The 15,040-nt window shown below is 38.2% G+C and overlaps 1 long non-coding RNA gene across 10 annotated transcripts in view; it reads left to right on the forward strand.

Moving 5' to 3' along the window:
• Nucleotides 1-15,040, forward strand: part of Plcxd3 — a 301,403-nt gene that overhangs the window by 148,332 nt on the left and 138,031 nt on the right. The window lies entirely within an intron of this gene.

Consider the following 15,040-nt stretch of genomic DNA (forward strand, 5'->3'; position numbering starts at 1 on the left):
TTGGCTTGGACCAGGAGAGAGTCTGGTCAAAGAGCTGCTTAAGGTAGAGCTCCTAGGTGAGGAGAGCAAACCCTTGCAGACCACACATTTGCTGCTCCAGACAGAAGCCAGGCAGTGAAACCCGCTTGAGCAGCAGTGTAGAAATGAGAATAATGAACAGATTGCCCCGAAAAAGGTGACTGAGCTGGCGGCCTACAGGAAAGGAAGCTCAGGGCCATCCAGGTACAGTTCCGTGATACCAAGAGGCTTTAGACTGGTGTGCATGGTCTGGACCAGGGCACTGGCCAGCTTTCTGGGTCAGAGTACACAGTAGTCCCTAACTCAGGTGTCTAAGACGGAAGATTGTTTCTGGACAGTTAACAAGCGCAGCAGCTGGGGAAATGCCTCTATTTCTTTAGCAATTTGGTTACGCACATGGACTAAGGGTATGCACATCCGATTCTTACAAGACTAGGCTGGAGGGCAAATTACTCATGGGCAATCAACCCCCTGCCTAGAGTAGAGCTGAGTTATTAAGTTCAACCTTCTGGTCTATATCCTTCGATCTGTCCTATCCATCCCAACCCCTCATGAAAACATGATTAGTTTGGAGGACCAGAATGGAAGTGAAACCTAAGAAATAAGGGAGAGGGAAGAAATAAAACAGGTTTCTGGAAAAATCCCAAGTGTCTAAACAAGCACTAGAACTCACCAGCATCTTAACTCAATTGGAGTGGATGTTTGGTGGCCCTGTTGTCCTTCCTCAACAAATGACTTTCCAGGGGCCTAGTTGTCTCTCTGGAAAAGTACAACCCAGCTTCCCCTTTGCCTCGATTCTATTTTCCTGGTGAGAGTAGGGATTGCTCTTTTGAAGGAGTAGAAATTCCACTCTCACTTCCATGGGCATCTTCATCTTCCTTTGCTTTCTGTTTGTTTTTTTAGGCAGTTATTTTCCGGTGGTCCCACCTGCTTCTGGCACCAAGCTGGTAATAAGGGAAAGGACCGAGGTGCTAGCTCTCTGCGAAGAGAGTCTCTAGAGAGACAAGGAGGTTGAATGCCTGAGGTAGCATTCCAGCTCTGGTAGATGGTGTGATGCCACATTTGAGCCTTACCATAAATGTCTGTAGCACTTCACTTTTCAAAGCCAATTTATGCCTGCTAGTTCATACCCTTCCAAAAACTCTTTAAAATAGGCAGTGCTGGAATTGCCATTTCCAACTCATAGAATAAAAATAAGCAACATGCCCTCAGAACAAAACCAAACAAGACCTAGAAACTGAGTGCAGATAAATGACCTAAAATCTGATTAGTGATCTGAGCCCTAAAAGAAATTTTATGGAATATTTCCTAGGGAGAGGCAACAAGTTCTCACTGAGGTAAGAAGTGAGGTATCTGTAGAAACAGAGTAATATTTTTTTCTCTCTTTAATGGGACTAAGTGGAACTTTGAGGTCAGAGACTTCGATTTTTCTTCTGGTTTCTGGTAGAGTCATAAACATGATGATATTTGGAAGACACAGACTTTCCATAGTATTCCTAAGCCCTTTAGTATAAGATTTAAAGTAAATGGCCCACAGAGACTTGCACTTTCACCCCAATACTTCCAAGAAACACACACACACACACACACACACACACACACACACACACACACACACCATTTCACCAAATATATATATACCCCAATACCCATATAGTTACACAAAATAGACTTGGCAAAATTCTTAACTATAAAACTGGCATCAAAATGAGTATGGTACCTTTCTGCATTATTCAACACAGAATTTTTGGAGAAAAAGAAGACATTCAAATTTTGATAGAGCAGACTAATTGGAGACTATTAAACACTAATGGAATAATTGCCTTAAAATCATGCTAATAGCTTCCTGGCTGCTACATGTTTACTTGGCCAGTTGCTCTAGCTTGAATTAAGCAATTATCTCCACCATTTAAAACCACGTCTGGTGCACAGCGAAAGTGTTTCTGTGGAGAGGAGCTGCTGCTCATTCGTCCTCATAGCTTCAGGTTTTCTTAGGTGAAGCGTATAGAGAGGGTGAAGAGCCAACTAATTATGAGGCCACCTACTTGGGGCAGCTGTCTCACATTACCTAAGACCATAGCAAAGAACAGCCCCCCACGTGTGTGTGTGTGTGTGTGTGTGTGTGTGTGTGTGTGTGTGTGTGTGTGTGTGTGTGTGTGCTCTCGCTCCAGTCTCTACCATGTGTGCAGTTCTGATGCCCTTGACTGTTTCTTGAACAGCTGTGCCTTGAATGCTTTCAGCACCGAGTCTCTCAGTGCTGTTCTGTATTTAAAGATTTCATGCTGTTTTATAGACTGGGCTAAATGTTTGTTGGTAACTGATATTATGGAGTTATTTTTAATTTATTATCCAAAGACAAAATACTGACAAAACCTGTAACTGTTCAAATTTCAGTCTTATCATTTCTTCTCCCTCTGAGGATATCAAACTTGAGGCATTTGGATTAAGAATGATACTGGCTCTCACCACAAACAGGTCAGAGAGGAATCAAGGAAGCAAGAAGACAAAGTATAAAATTGAGGTGGAGGTGAATCTGATGAATATTGGCACCTTTGATGCAGAGTTATAATTCTAATCATGGTGGCTCTAGAACCATTAAAAAGAGATTTGTCATGGCAGTATGTAGTGTGCTGATAATCAGGGTCTGTAATGAGAACCTTTTGGTCCAAAGCATAAAATATTTGACTTATGGGAGGGATCTGCTATGCACTGTCTGATATATAGTGAAAATCATTTACTCACAGTCAAACTGATCACCCAATAAGAAAGAATCTATCAAAATGTATGACTTGAGTGTCAGAAAGATTTATGTACTCTTGAACAAGGAGTAGTTGATTATATTTGATTGTTTTATAAATCAGTGATTATGTAGGTAGATTTTATTTCCTTTGGAAAAATGCCAACACCAGCACAAAAGGGCAGTTTTATGGAAACTATGCACTTGTACACTGATTTCTTGTCCAAGTGCTTTACCTTGTATTCATGTTGTTGTTTTGTTAGGTGTGTGTGTGTGTGTGTGTGTGTGTGTGTGTGTGTGTGTGTGTGTGTGTGTGTGTGTTGTGATGCAATGTACTGAATCTGGTGCTTCAGATGTAATGGCAAGTGCTCTACCTGTTCTACCTGTTCAGTATTAACTTTTTGCCTCGTGGTAATCTTTTCATGTTGCCAACACTCTTAGAGTTAACTTACCTCTTCTTTATTTTTTTCAGATTTTTATTTTATTTTTAATCATGTGCATGTGTTTTTCTTGGGGATATGTGCAGGTGAGTACAGGTGCCCTTGAAATCCAGAGTGATGAATTCCCCCAGAACTGGAGTTACAGTCAGTTGTGAGTCTCCTGATACAGATGCTGGGACCTGAACTTGGACCCTCTGCAAGAGCAATACACACTCTTAACTTTAGATCTCTCTCTTCAGCCCCTTTTCTCCTCCTCACATTTTTCTATTTCTACTTTAATTGAAATGAAACAACCTATACAGAATCTACTTAAACACATTTCTAAAAAATATGTGTGTGCTTGGTCAGAATGGCCATATGAAGTAAACCCTTCAGCAGTCAAAACACAAGACTGTTCAGCATGAATTTCTCTCTGTTATCTTGCTAATTCCCCATTTGGCTTGATTTTTCCAAGAAAAAAAAAACAAGAATATCTAGAGGGTTGGGTATTTCAAAAGTTGTTTTTGAAATTGACACGTAAAAGCCATACTAACTTGTTCTACTACAACTTTTTCATGATGGATTGAATTCTCAAATATTAGTAACTAACACAAAGTTTTGTATACATATTTTGCTGTTTACAGTGCTTTCACATATACACATGTAATTTTAATGTGTTCTATCAGTGATCTTCTAGGACTTTTGGAAGGGATCTGCTATACACTATCCAATATATAATGCTCAGGCAGGATTACCAGCATCATTAAATATAGACTTATGGTAGAAATGCAGTATGTATATTCCACTCTTCCAAATTATTTAATCATACTCTACTATTTACCAAGCTAATGAATATACACATTTGCAGTCTAAAAAACACATTAGTGCACAGCTGAAGGGGGCCTTTATTATATGAGTGGCAGAGCCAAATTTAAGTCTACATCTTCCTAGTAGGCTTTTTGTTGAACTATCCATGAGTGTTCAAGTTTCCAATCAAGCTTAAAGCCAGAACTCCATATTTGATTCAAGGCTAATTTCCCAAGCTGGGAACATTTCTGATAACTGACATTACAGTTCATCATGAACCTTGAGCAATAAATGTTATTTAATTGCTATTTAAGTGTTCAGATTAGGCCACTGTGATAAATGAAAACCTCCCCTTCATTTCCTTAAGCCCTGCTGCTCATTGATATTGACTATCAACAGCACTTAAGATCAGCCCATCTGGTGATGCAGGTGGATACTAGTGTTGGCTTAAGGAATGAAACACCCCTACATTGGTTCTGCATCAATTTGTTCTCATTCTTTATTGTGCACAGAAACAAGGACTTATGAAATACTTATAAGGTGAAGGTTTATTTACTTTATTTATGATGTAGGAGTTTTGATATTTCTCTTGAGCAAAATTTACTTTATAAACATAAAGTTTACTTAATGGTCAACCTCAGAAAACTATGAAAAGCATAGGTAAATAGTAAATTGATTTTTGATAGGCAGAAAACAGACCATCTGTAAATGAGACATAAGACATACCTATTCACTTATTTACTTAAAGCATAGTTTTCATGGGATAGAAACATGTTTGAGTGCATATAATTCATTTGTTTGAATATCAAGTATTTAACAATTAAGCATCTTAAAATAGATATCATAGAAACCACACACACACACATACCTCAAATGCTAAAGCCAATATCATAATGATTAAATGTTTAAGGTCATGAGGTCCATGTATATGAAAATTGCATACTTTCACAACCCTTATTTGTAAGGAAACAAACAAATGAATACATACTGACACAAAAGAGTGTGCTCTAAGCATTACTAGCTCCAAAGCAAAATCAGAGACATGACAATTCACTTTTATTCATCCTAAGTGGATTTCTGATTAGTTGTAAACATCCTGGGATTGATTTTAAACATACTCCACAGCAATCACAAACTTACTTACAGTCAGGGCTTTTCTACTTTCCTGTCTTGATGAGTATTTAGGGAGTGGTCTTTCCTGTATCTTTAGAGGCTGAAATATGAGAATGCTAATGTCTAACAAGGATCAAAAGATCTAAGAATTGAGATCCTCATTGTGGAAGCTGCCGATGCTGGCATGCACCACTGCTGACTCTGCATCATTGCTGATGCCACAGGGGTCAGCACTGACCAAACCTGTCCATCTTTTGGGCTAGCTCATGTTTGTTCATTTATAGTTATTACCATTTGGTCCTATGACTCAGGTATGACTTAAGGGGATGGCAGAGGCCAACATGTAGGATAGAATTCTTTCCTCTTCCTTAGTCTTTTTGTTAGTTCAGTTTTTCTGTGTGCATGAATGCACATGTGCACACACACACACACACACACACACACACACACACACACACACACACATATATATACGTGTGGGGGCACATTTGCATGTGTGTGTACATGTATGAGTGTGTATCACTTTCTTTTTCAAGAAAGCTACTTATTGAAATGTAGAGTAATAATGTACTCTGGCTCTTCTAGAAAAAAGGGACACAAATTACACACACACACATTGGTACTTAAGGTAGGAACTGTGTCTTGAAATAAATTTACCTTCTACCACTAGAGAGAATGACTTTTACCAATGAACATTAGTTTTTGGAAATCTAAGAGCTTTCTACCATGTTAGAAATATCACAAAGTCCTTGATATAATTATGCAGGATTTAATATACTAAAAATGCTAGATCATCTTGTCTTTTCTGGTCTATGGAGAGTTATGATTAGCCTCATAAGGCTAATGTCCAGGAAATCATCTAACCCACATGCCCCATAAGAAGGGAGACATAGTGAAAGAGAAAAATAAAACCTAACACGTTTCAGATAGAATTCTACTACAAGAGCTTTCTATGGTACCATATGTTTTTATTGTGCTCTATTAAGAGAGGAGGATAGGCCAGGCAGAGGGGCAGGAGAGGGTGTTCAAATAGTCTCAAGAAGCTTCCAGGATTATTCACCTCCAGAGGTCAGGTAATGAAACAGATTGCTCATGGATTTTACTAGCTGGCTCTTGCTATATTCTTGTATTCCTTACAGATCCTGAGAGTGGACAACCCTTACAATGCTGCATATAAAATGCCACCTCTTATTGTTTTACACAGAAAAATTCTTCCTGTGATTTAACATTAGGAAGCAATTATATTAATCCTTGGTCAACATAATGATAGTTCAGTTTCTCAGTTCAATAGAAGAATTTTTTATTTTGAGGAGGTGAGTGAGCTATGATGACTAGTTGTCTATTCAATTTTCTTGGAAGTGTCTATGCTTGCTGGTGAAGAAAATGATGTGTGTGATATATCCTTGGTGGGATAATGGGAATATACCTTAATGCACGACTCAAGCATGTTGAGGTGTGTTGCAATATGGAGTGAGAAGATGACCAGAACTGCCCCAGTGCAAAGTTAACTTTAAACACAGTCCTTCCATGACCTAGCCTGGGCTTTTCCCAATGAAAATATAATCAAGGTGATGTCAAGATTCTGTTAAATGGGAAGGTTGCAGATATTCTAAAATAGCCAGTTAAAGAGCTGTTTGGAGGCACAGGGAAGATGCAGAGTGGCAAGCTCAGTTCTGTTCTCAAGGATAATTCAACGGAAGTTGAGGATCATGGAAGATGAGACACAGCATAGGACTGACAGGGACTGAATTGAGTCACTACCATGGGAAGGCTGGACAATCTCTGCCTGTAATTCCTTTGTTGTACTCACTGGGTGATTAGGTTGTGGGTCAGTGGGGCCATTGCCATGGCAATGTCACATTTTATAATATGGGGTCAACATGAAGTTTCTGTACCTTTTGTTAATCTAGTGTATTTAACACATTCTTGTGTTTCTATTATAGTTTTATTATTTCCATCTGCTCACAAGTTTCCAGTCCACTTTAATAAGTTTCTAACTGGCACATTTTAATTTTTAGTGGTAAGTTATTTACCAGTCTGTGTCTTGTGGGTGGCACCAGACAGGTAGTGGTGTCTACAATAGTGTTATCCATCCTTTACATTCTCACTCAAAGTGGAGTCAAATGCCACTTTTAAAATGGAGTGACTCGGGACAAAGCACAGCCTAAAAACTGCTCTTTTACACAGTGTGGGGTAACCAAAAGCAGGCAGGATGTAGTCTGATCCTCACCATCACTCTAGTTAGCACATGGCATTTCATTAGTAATACACCTTTTATAAAGTACACTTAACACCATATCTGCCTCTCTGTCTACCAAACTCTTTCTGGTACTCATGGATAAAACCTCTCCGTAGTTAGGTTGTTATTCTTCCTCTAGCCCACATTAATCTCACTATCTCCCATCACTGCAATAAAATTGTTCCTATTATGATTGTTCAAAACTGATGTTTCCCCTTTCTGATTGTTCACTTTCCATAATCTCATTTGATCTTCCAAGCAGTATTTGGTGTCATGACACCACATTTCTTGAAAAGTATTTCTATATGTGCAACTCACCATTTTTTTTAATACTGCTATACTATGAAACACAAGACTTACTTCGTGTCCATTTAACATCATTTTCTCGTTTATCCTTCTCCATCACCTTGGCAATCACCATTCAATTATCTGCTTTTAGTAGTCTGGTTATGGGTACATCCAACAAGTGGGATCATGTCATTTCTGTCGTTGTGTAACTGGTCAACTTTACTTTATGTAATGTCCTCAAGATTCATCCATTAAAAAACCCATGTCAGGATTTCCTTTTTACCGAGAGTTGACTAAATAGAACACTTCTATCTGTGTGTCACTTTTTTTTAATGCATCTATCCACTGTTGGGCTTTTACATTGTAAACAATACTCCAGTAAACACATACTTGTACATTCAGTTTCAAGAACCTGACTTCTCTTGTTTTATAAAAAATATCCAAAGGTGGGTCTTCTGGATCATATGGTAGGATGTTTTTCCTCTTGGCTGTTTCTTAAAAAAATGTATACTCTACCCCCTACTCTGACTTTTAGTTGGCTGCTTCTTTACTTTGACTATTCATCTGCAGGACCTCACCACATGTTTTTGAAATTAAAACCTCATCAGATATGATATTCATAAATATTTTCCTATTCTATAAGCTCTCTATTACTCTTCTGGTTATTTCCTTTATCACACTGAAGCTTATGTATAGCCCTATTTGAGTATTTTTATTATTTGATAATTTCATATACCATATATTATCATATTCTTTCCCATCCCCCAATTCTCTCAGATCCACCCCTTCCCTCCCTACCTAGCTTCATGTTCTCTTTCTCTCAAAACAAAAACAAAACACACAAGTAAAGAGAAAAAGCAACTAAAGCTACGAATTTTAGTGTTGGTCACAAATTTTGCTATTTATGACCTTGCTCTGCAGTGTGGATGATATGCTCAGTGTCATGTAACTGAAGAAAACTGATTTTTCCTCTCCCAGCAGTTATCATTTGTGAGTAGCTTTCTGGTGTATGGTGAGAATTTGCACTCACTTCCCTTCCTTCCTGCTGGTATTTTTGTCTGCCTTGAGCTCAGGTAGGTCTTGTCTATGCTGTCACAGCCTCTATAGGACCATGTGTGTGTGTATCTATACTGCCGTGTATGGAAAATCGTGTTTCTTTAAAATCTCCCACCACCTCTGGATTTTACAACCCTTTTCTCTCTCTCCTACATAGATTCCAGAGCCTGAAGGGTAGAGGTGTGATAAACACTCCCCATTCAGGGAAGGACATTCCAAGGTCACTCTCTAAACACTGTCCAGTTGTGGGTCTCTGTGTTAATTATCATCTACTGCAAGAAGACACTTCTCTGATGCGGGCATATGTCATTGGGAGTTGTTTTACTGTTGTGTTGAGTTAGTAGAGTAATAGAAAGTTTTTACATGGAACCTGAAGCTGGATATGCCATTTGCCAATTTGTGTATTTTCATTTTAATGCTTCTATTTTTTGATGTTGTAGCCAAACATATATCACCAAGTCCAATAACATGAACGTTTCCTTTAAGCTTTTATAGTGTTAGCTCTTACATTTTCTCTTAGTTTTTATGGCATTAGCTCTTATGTTAAATCTTTAACCCATTTTGGGTTCATCTTTGTGTTGAGAATAAAACAAAGCTCTAATGTGGATATCTGGCTTTCCAAATATGATTTGTTGAAAATGCCATCATTTCATCTTATTACAGGGATAGTCAGATTTCATATTTCTTCATAACTACATCTTGGCAGATAATACATTACAATTTTTATTTATCTTTTTTTGTATTTGTTGGAATACACATTTTCATAGTGGTCTCTTACCATCCTTTCTATTTTCGTGGGTTTAGTTGTAATGTCTTTTCTTTAGTTTCTAATTAAGTCTTTGTGTTTATTCTTGGCTGAGAGAAATATTTGGCAATTTTGTTCTTCTTGAAAATTAGTTTTGTTGCCTTTTTCTATTCTCTATTTTATTTATTTCTGCTTCACTACCTATCATCTCCTTTCTAATACTAACTTTGGTCTTGTTTGTTCCTTGAGGCATATAATTAGGTGATTTTCTTCTTTAACTTAGGTGTTTCAGGCATTACAATATAGTTCAAGTCCATTGTTTTAAAATTCATTTTCTATTCATTTGATTTATTCACTTTTGATGTGAAATATGAAATCACTTATAAAGTGAGCATTCTTAGTCTGGGAATCTGAAATCAGAAACATTACAAAATATTTGAAACTTTTTGGAAGCCAACATGATGTTCAAAAGCTGCAATATTTTAGATTTCAAATTATTGATATTCAGCCATTAAAGACTATGCAAATATTTCCAAAAAATATTCAAAACCACATAGTTGATACAATCTTAGTTTCCAGTATTTTAGATTGGAGATATTTTATCTGTTCTGTTACTATATATATCATATATTACTATCTTAGGGTTTTATTGTTGTGAAGAGATGCTATGACCATGGCAACTCTTATAAAGGAAAAATATTTAATTGAGGTGGCTTACATTTTCAGAGGTTTAGTCCATTATCATCATAGTGTAACATGCTGGTGTGCATGGTGTTAGATAAGTAGTCGAGTGTCCTACATCTTGGAATGCAGGTAACAGGGAGTTGTCTATCTCACTGAGCATGGCTTGACCATATATAAAACCTCAGAGCCTGCCTCCTCAGTGGCACACTTGCTCCAGCAAGAGCACACCTACTCCAACAAGGCTGTACCTCTAATTGTGCTATTCACTTTGGGGGCATTTTATTTATTTCAAACCACCACAATTATTTATTCATAGCTTTTAACCCAGATCTGTCCTTTTTGTCTCATGTGAGCCTTCACTAGGTACTTGTGGTATCATGAGGGTTATGTGAAGCACTTCATAGTTTTAGCATTCTGTTTTAAGATGACAGTAACTTGCTGGCAGTGGTGGTGCACACCTTTAATCCCAGCACTCAGGAGGCAGAGGCAGGCAGATCTCCGTGAGTTCGAGGCCAATCTGGTCTACAAAGTGAGTTCCAGGCCAGCAAAGGCCACACAAAGAAACACTATTTCAGAAAAAAAAGGTAGTAACTTAATTTCAACCCCATGTAAAAACTTTTTAATTTTTTCTCACTCCACACAATATGGAATCTCATATTACTTCTTACATTTTGTATCCACAAGTGCATTTGATAACTATAATTCTTATATTATTGCTTTTAACTCTTATTACCAACATTGCATTATTATAATCATCTTTGTTTTTCTGTATTTACCATTGAGCTACATACTTGTATGATTAAATGTTTCTGTGAAGTGTTTTTTATTTTATTTTTTTAATTTTTGTTTTTATTTGCATTAAAAACAGGATTGATTTACATGACAATCCCAGTTCCCATCTCCCATCCATCCTCCTCAACCACTACCACTCCCAACTAAAACCCTATCTATCACAAATCCTTTCTGCTCCCCCTGGATGATGAAGCCTTCCCTAGGGTGTCCCAGTGTCTTTTGTATCCTTTGGGATAGGGCCGAGGCCCACCCCCTTGTGTGTTGGCTCAGGGAGTATTCCTCTATATGGAATGGGCTCCCAAAGTCCCAATGGGCTAGGGAACTTCTACAGGAGGTCTCGTAGATTTCCAAGGTTTCCTCACAGAAGCCCATGTTCCTGGGGTCTGGATCAGTCCCATGCTGGTATTCCAGCTATCAGTCTGGGGAGCAAGAGTTCCCGGATGTTAAGTTCAGCTGTTTCTGTGGGTTTCACCAGCCTGGTATGGACCCCTGTGCTCTTCACTTGTCCTTCTCTGAATCTGGGTTTCAGTTCAGTTCAGTGATTAGTTGTGGGTGTCTGCTTCTACTTCACCAGCTGCTTGATGGAGGCTATAGGATGGCATATAAGTTAGTCATCAATCTCATTACCAGGGTAGGGCGTTTGAGGTAACCTCTCCTCTGTTGCTTAGATTGTTAGCTGGTGTCAGCTTTGTAGATCTCCAGACATTTCCCTAGTGCCTGATTTCTCTGTAAACCAAAAATGTCTCCCTCTATTATGATATCTCCATTCTTGTTATCATCTATTCATCCGCTGACTCAACCTTTCTGCTCTGTCATGTCCTCTGCATCCCTCCTCATCTTCACTTCTCATTCTCCTAGCTCCCTCTCCCCCTCTTCCTGTGCTCCCACTTTGCTCAGCATATTTTGGCCCTTTCCCCTTCTCCAGGGGACAATGTATGTCTCTCTAAGGGTCCTCCTTGTTTATTAGCTTCTTTGGCAATGTGGATTGTAGGCTGGTAATCCTTTACTCTATGTCTAAAATCCATGTATGCGTGAGTACATAGCATGTTTGTCTTTTTGCGATTGAGTTACCTCACTCAGAATAGTTTCTTCTAGTTGCATCCATTTTCCTGCAAATTTCAAGATTCCATTGTTTTTTTTTTTTTTTTCCGCTGAGTAGTACTCCATTGTGTAAATGTACCACATTTTCTCTATCCATTGTTCGGTTGAGGGGCGTCTAGGCTGCTTCCAGTTTCTGGCTATTACAAATAATGCTGCTATGAACATCGTTGAACAGATGTCCTTGTAATATGAATGTGCTTCTTTTGGGTATATGCCTAAAAGTGGAATTTCTGGATCTTGCAGTAGACTGATTCCCATTTTCTTGAGGAGTCACCATACTCATTTCCAAAGTGGCTGTACAAGTTGGCATTCTCACCAGCAGTGGAGAAGTGTTCCCTTTTCTCCACATCCTCTCCAGCATGAACTGTCATTGGTGTTTTTGATTTTGGCCATTCTGACAGGAGTAAGATGGTATCTCAGAGTTGTTTTGATTTGCATTTCCATGATGGCTAAGGATGTTAAACACTTTCTTGTGTGTCTTTCAGCCATTTTAGATTCCTTTATTGAGAATTGTCTATTTAGTTCTGTACACCAATTTTTAATTGGATTGTTTGGTGTTTTGTAGAGTAGCTTCTTGAGTTCTTTGTATATTTTGGAGATCAGCCCTCTATCAGATGTGGGGTTGGTGAATATCTTTTCCCATTCTGTGGGCTGCTGTTTTGTCTTGCTGACTGTATCCTTTCTTCAGAAGCTTCTCAATTTCAGGAGGTCCCATTTATTAATTACTGACCTCAGTGTCTGTGCTGCTGGTGTAATGTTCAGGAAGCGGTCTCCTGTACCAATTAATTCAAGGGTATTTCCCACTTTGTCTTCTAATAGGTTCAGTGTAGCTGGATTTATGTTGAGGTCTTTGATCCATTTGGACTTAAGTTTTGTGCAAGGCGAAAGGATTGGGTCTAGCTGCAGTCTTCTACATGTCTACATCCAGTTATGCCAGCACCATTTGTTGAAGATGTTGTCTTTGTTCCATGGTACAAATTTGGATTGTTTATCAAAAGTCAGGTGTTCGTAGGTGTGTGGATTAATATCAGGGTTTTCAATTCTATTCCATTGATCTACCTGTATATTTTTGTGCCAATACCAAGCTGTTTTCAGAACTATAGCTCTGTAATAGAGCTTTAAGTCAGGGATGGTGATGCCTCCAGAAGTTCCTCTATTGTACAGGGTTGTTTTGGCTATCCTGGGTCTTTTGCTTCTCCATATAAAGTTGAGAACTGTTCTTTCAAGGTCTGTGAAGAATTGTGTTGGGATTTTGATGGGGCTTGCATTGAATCTGTAGATTGCTTTTGGCAAGATTGCCATTTTTACTATATTGATCCTACCTGTCCAAGAGCACGGGAGATCTTTCCATTTTCTAGTATCTTCTTTAATTATTTTCTGTAGAGACTCAAAATTCTTATGGTACAGGTCTTTCACGTTTTTTGGTTAGTGTTGCCCCAAGGTATTTTATGTTGTTTGTAGCAATCGTAAAGGGTGATGTTTCTCTGATTTCTTTCTCCACCAATGTGTCATCGGTATATAGTAGGGATACAGATTTTTTTGAGTTTATCTTGTATCCTGCCACTTTGCTGAAGGTGGTTATCAGCTGTAGGAGTTCCCTGGTAGAGTTTTTTGAGCCACTAATGTAGACTATCATATCGTCTGCAAATAGTGAGAGTTTGACTTCTTCTTTTCCAATATTTATTCCCTTGATCTCCTGTTGTTGTCTTAATGCTCTAGTTAGAACTTCAAGGACAATATTGAAGAGGTATGGAGAGAGTGGAGAGTCTTGTCTTGTTCCTGATTTTAGAGGAATTGGATTGAGTTTCTCTCCATTTAATTTGATGTTGGCTGTTGGCTTGCTGTATATTGCTTTTATTATGTTGAGGTATGTTCCTGTTATCCCTGATTTCTCCAAGACCTTTAACATGAAGGGGTGTTGAATTTTGTCAAAAGCTTTTTCGGCATCTAGTGAGATGATCATGTGGTTTTTTCCTCAATCTGTTTATATGGTGGATTACATTGATGGATTTTCGAATGTTGAACTATCCTTGCATCCCTGGGATGAAGCCTACTTGATCATGGTGGATGATTTCTCTGATGTGTTCTTGGATTCGATTTGCCAGTATTTTATTGAGAATTTTTGCATCAATGTTCATGAGGGATATTGGTCTGTAGTTCTCTTTCTTAGTTGTGTCTTAGTGTGTCTTAGGTATCAAGGTAATTGTAGCCTTGTAACAAGAGTTTGGCAATGTCCCTTCTGTTTTTGTTGTGTAGAACAATTTGAGGGGTATTGGTATTAGCTCTTCCTTGAATTTCTGGTAGAATTCTGCAGTGAATCCATCTGGCCCTGGGCTTTTTTTTGGTTGGGAGACTTTTGATGACTGCTTCTATTTCCTTAGAGATTATAAGTCTGTTTAAGTTGCTTATCTGTTCTTGATTCAATTTTGGTAAGTGATAACTGTCCAGAAAATTGTCCATTTCCTTTAAATTTTCAAATGTTGTGGAGTACAGGTTTTCAAAGTATGACCTGAATATTCTCTGGATTTCCTCAGTGTCCATTGTTATGTCCCCCCTTTCATTTCTGATTTTGTTAATTTGCATGTTCTCTCTCTGCCTTTTGGTTAATTTGGATAATGGTTTGTCTATCTTGTTGATTTTCTCGAAGAACCAACTCTTTGTTATATTGATTCTTTGAATTGTTTTCTTTGTTTTGACTTTATTGATTTCTGCCCTCAGTTTGATTATTTCCTGGCTTCTGCTCCTCCAGGTGAATTTGCTTCCATTTTCTCTAGAGCTTTCAGCTGTGATGTCAACTCTTTGGTGTGGCTATTCTCTAGTTTCTTCATGTGAGCACTTAGAGATATGAACTTTCCTCTTAGTGCTGCTTTCAAGGAGTCCCATAAGTTTAGGTATGTTGTGTCTCCATTTTCATTGAATTCTAGGAAGTCTTTAATTTCTTTCTTTATTTCTTCCTTGATCCAGGAATGGTGCAACTGCGTGTTGTTCAATTTCCATGAGTTGATAGGTTTTCTGCAGTTTGTTTTGTTTTTGATTTCTAA

The sequence above is a fragment of the Cricetulus griseus genome, chromosome 2 (assembly GCF_003668045.3).
Source record: "Cricetulus griseus strain 17A/GY chromosome 2, alternate assembly CriGri-PICRH-1.0, whole genome shotgun sequence".
In the NCBI taxonomy this organism is placed as follows: Eukaryota; Metazoa; Chordata; class Mammalia; order Rodentia; family Cricetidae; genus Cricetulus; species Cricetulus griseus.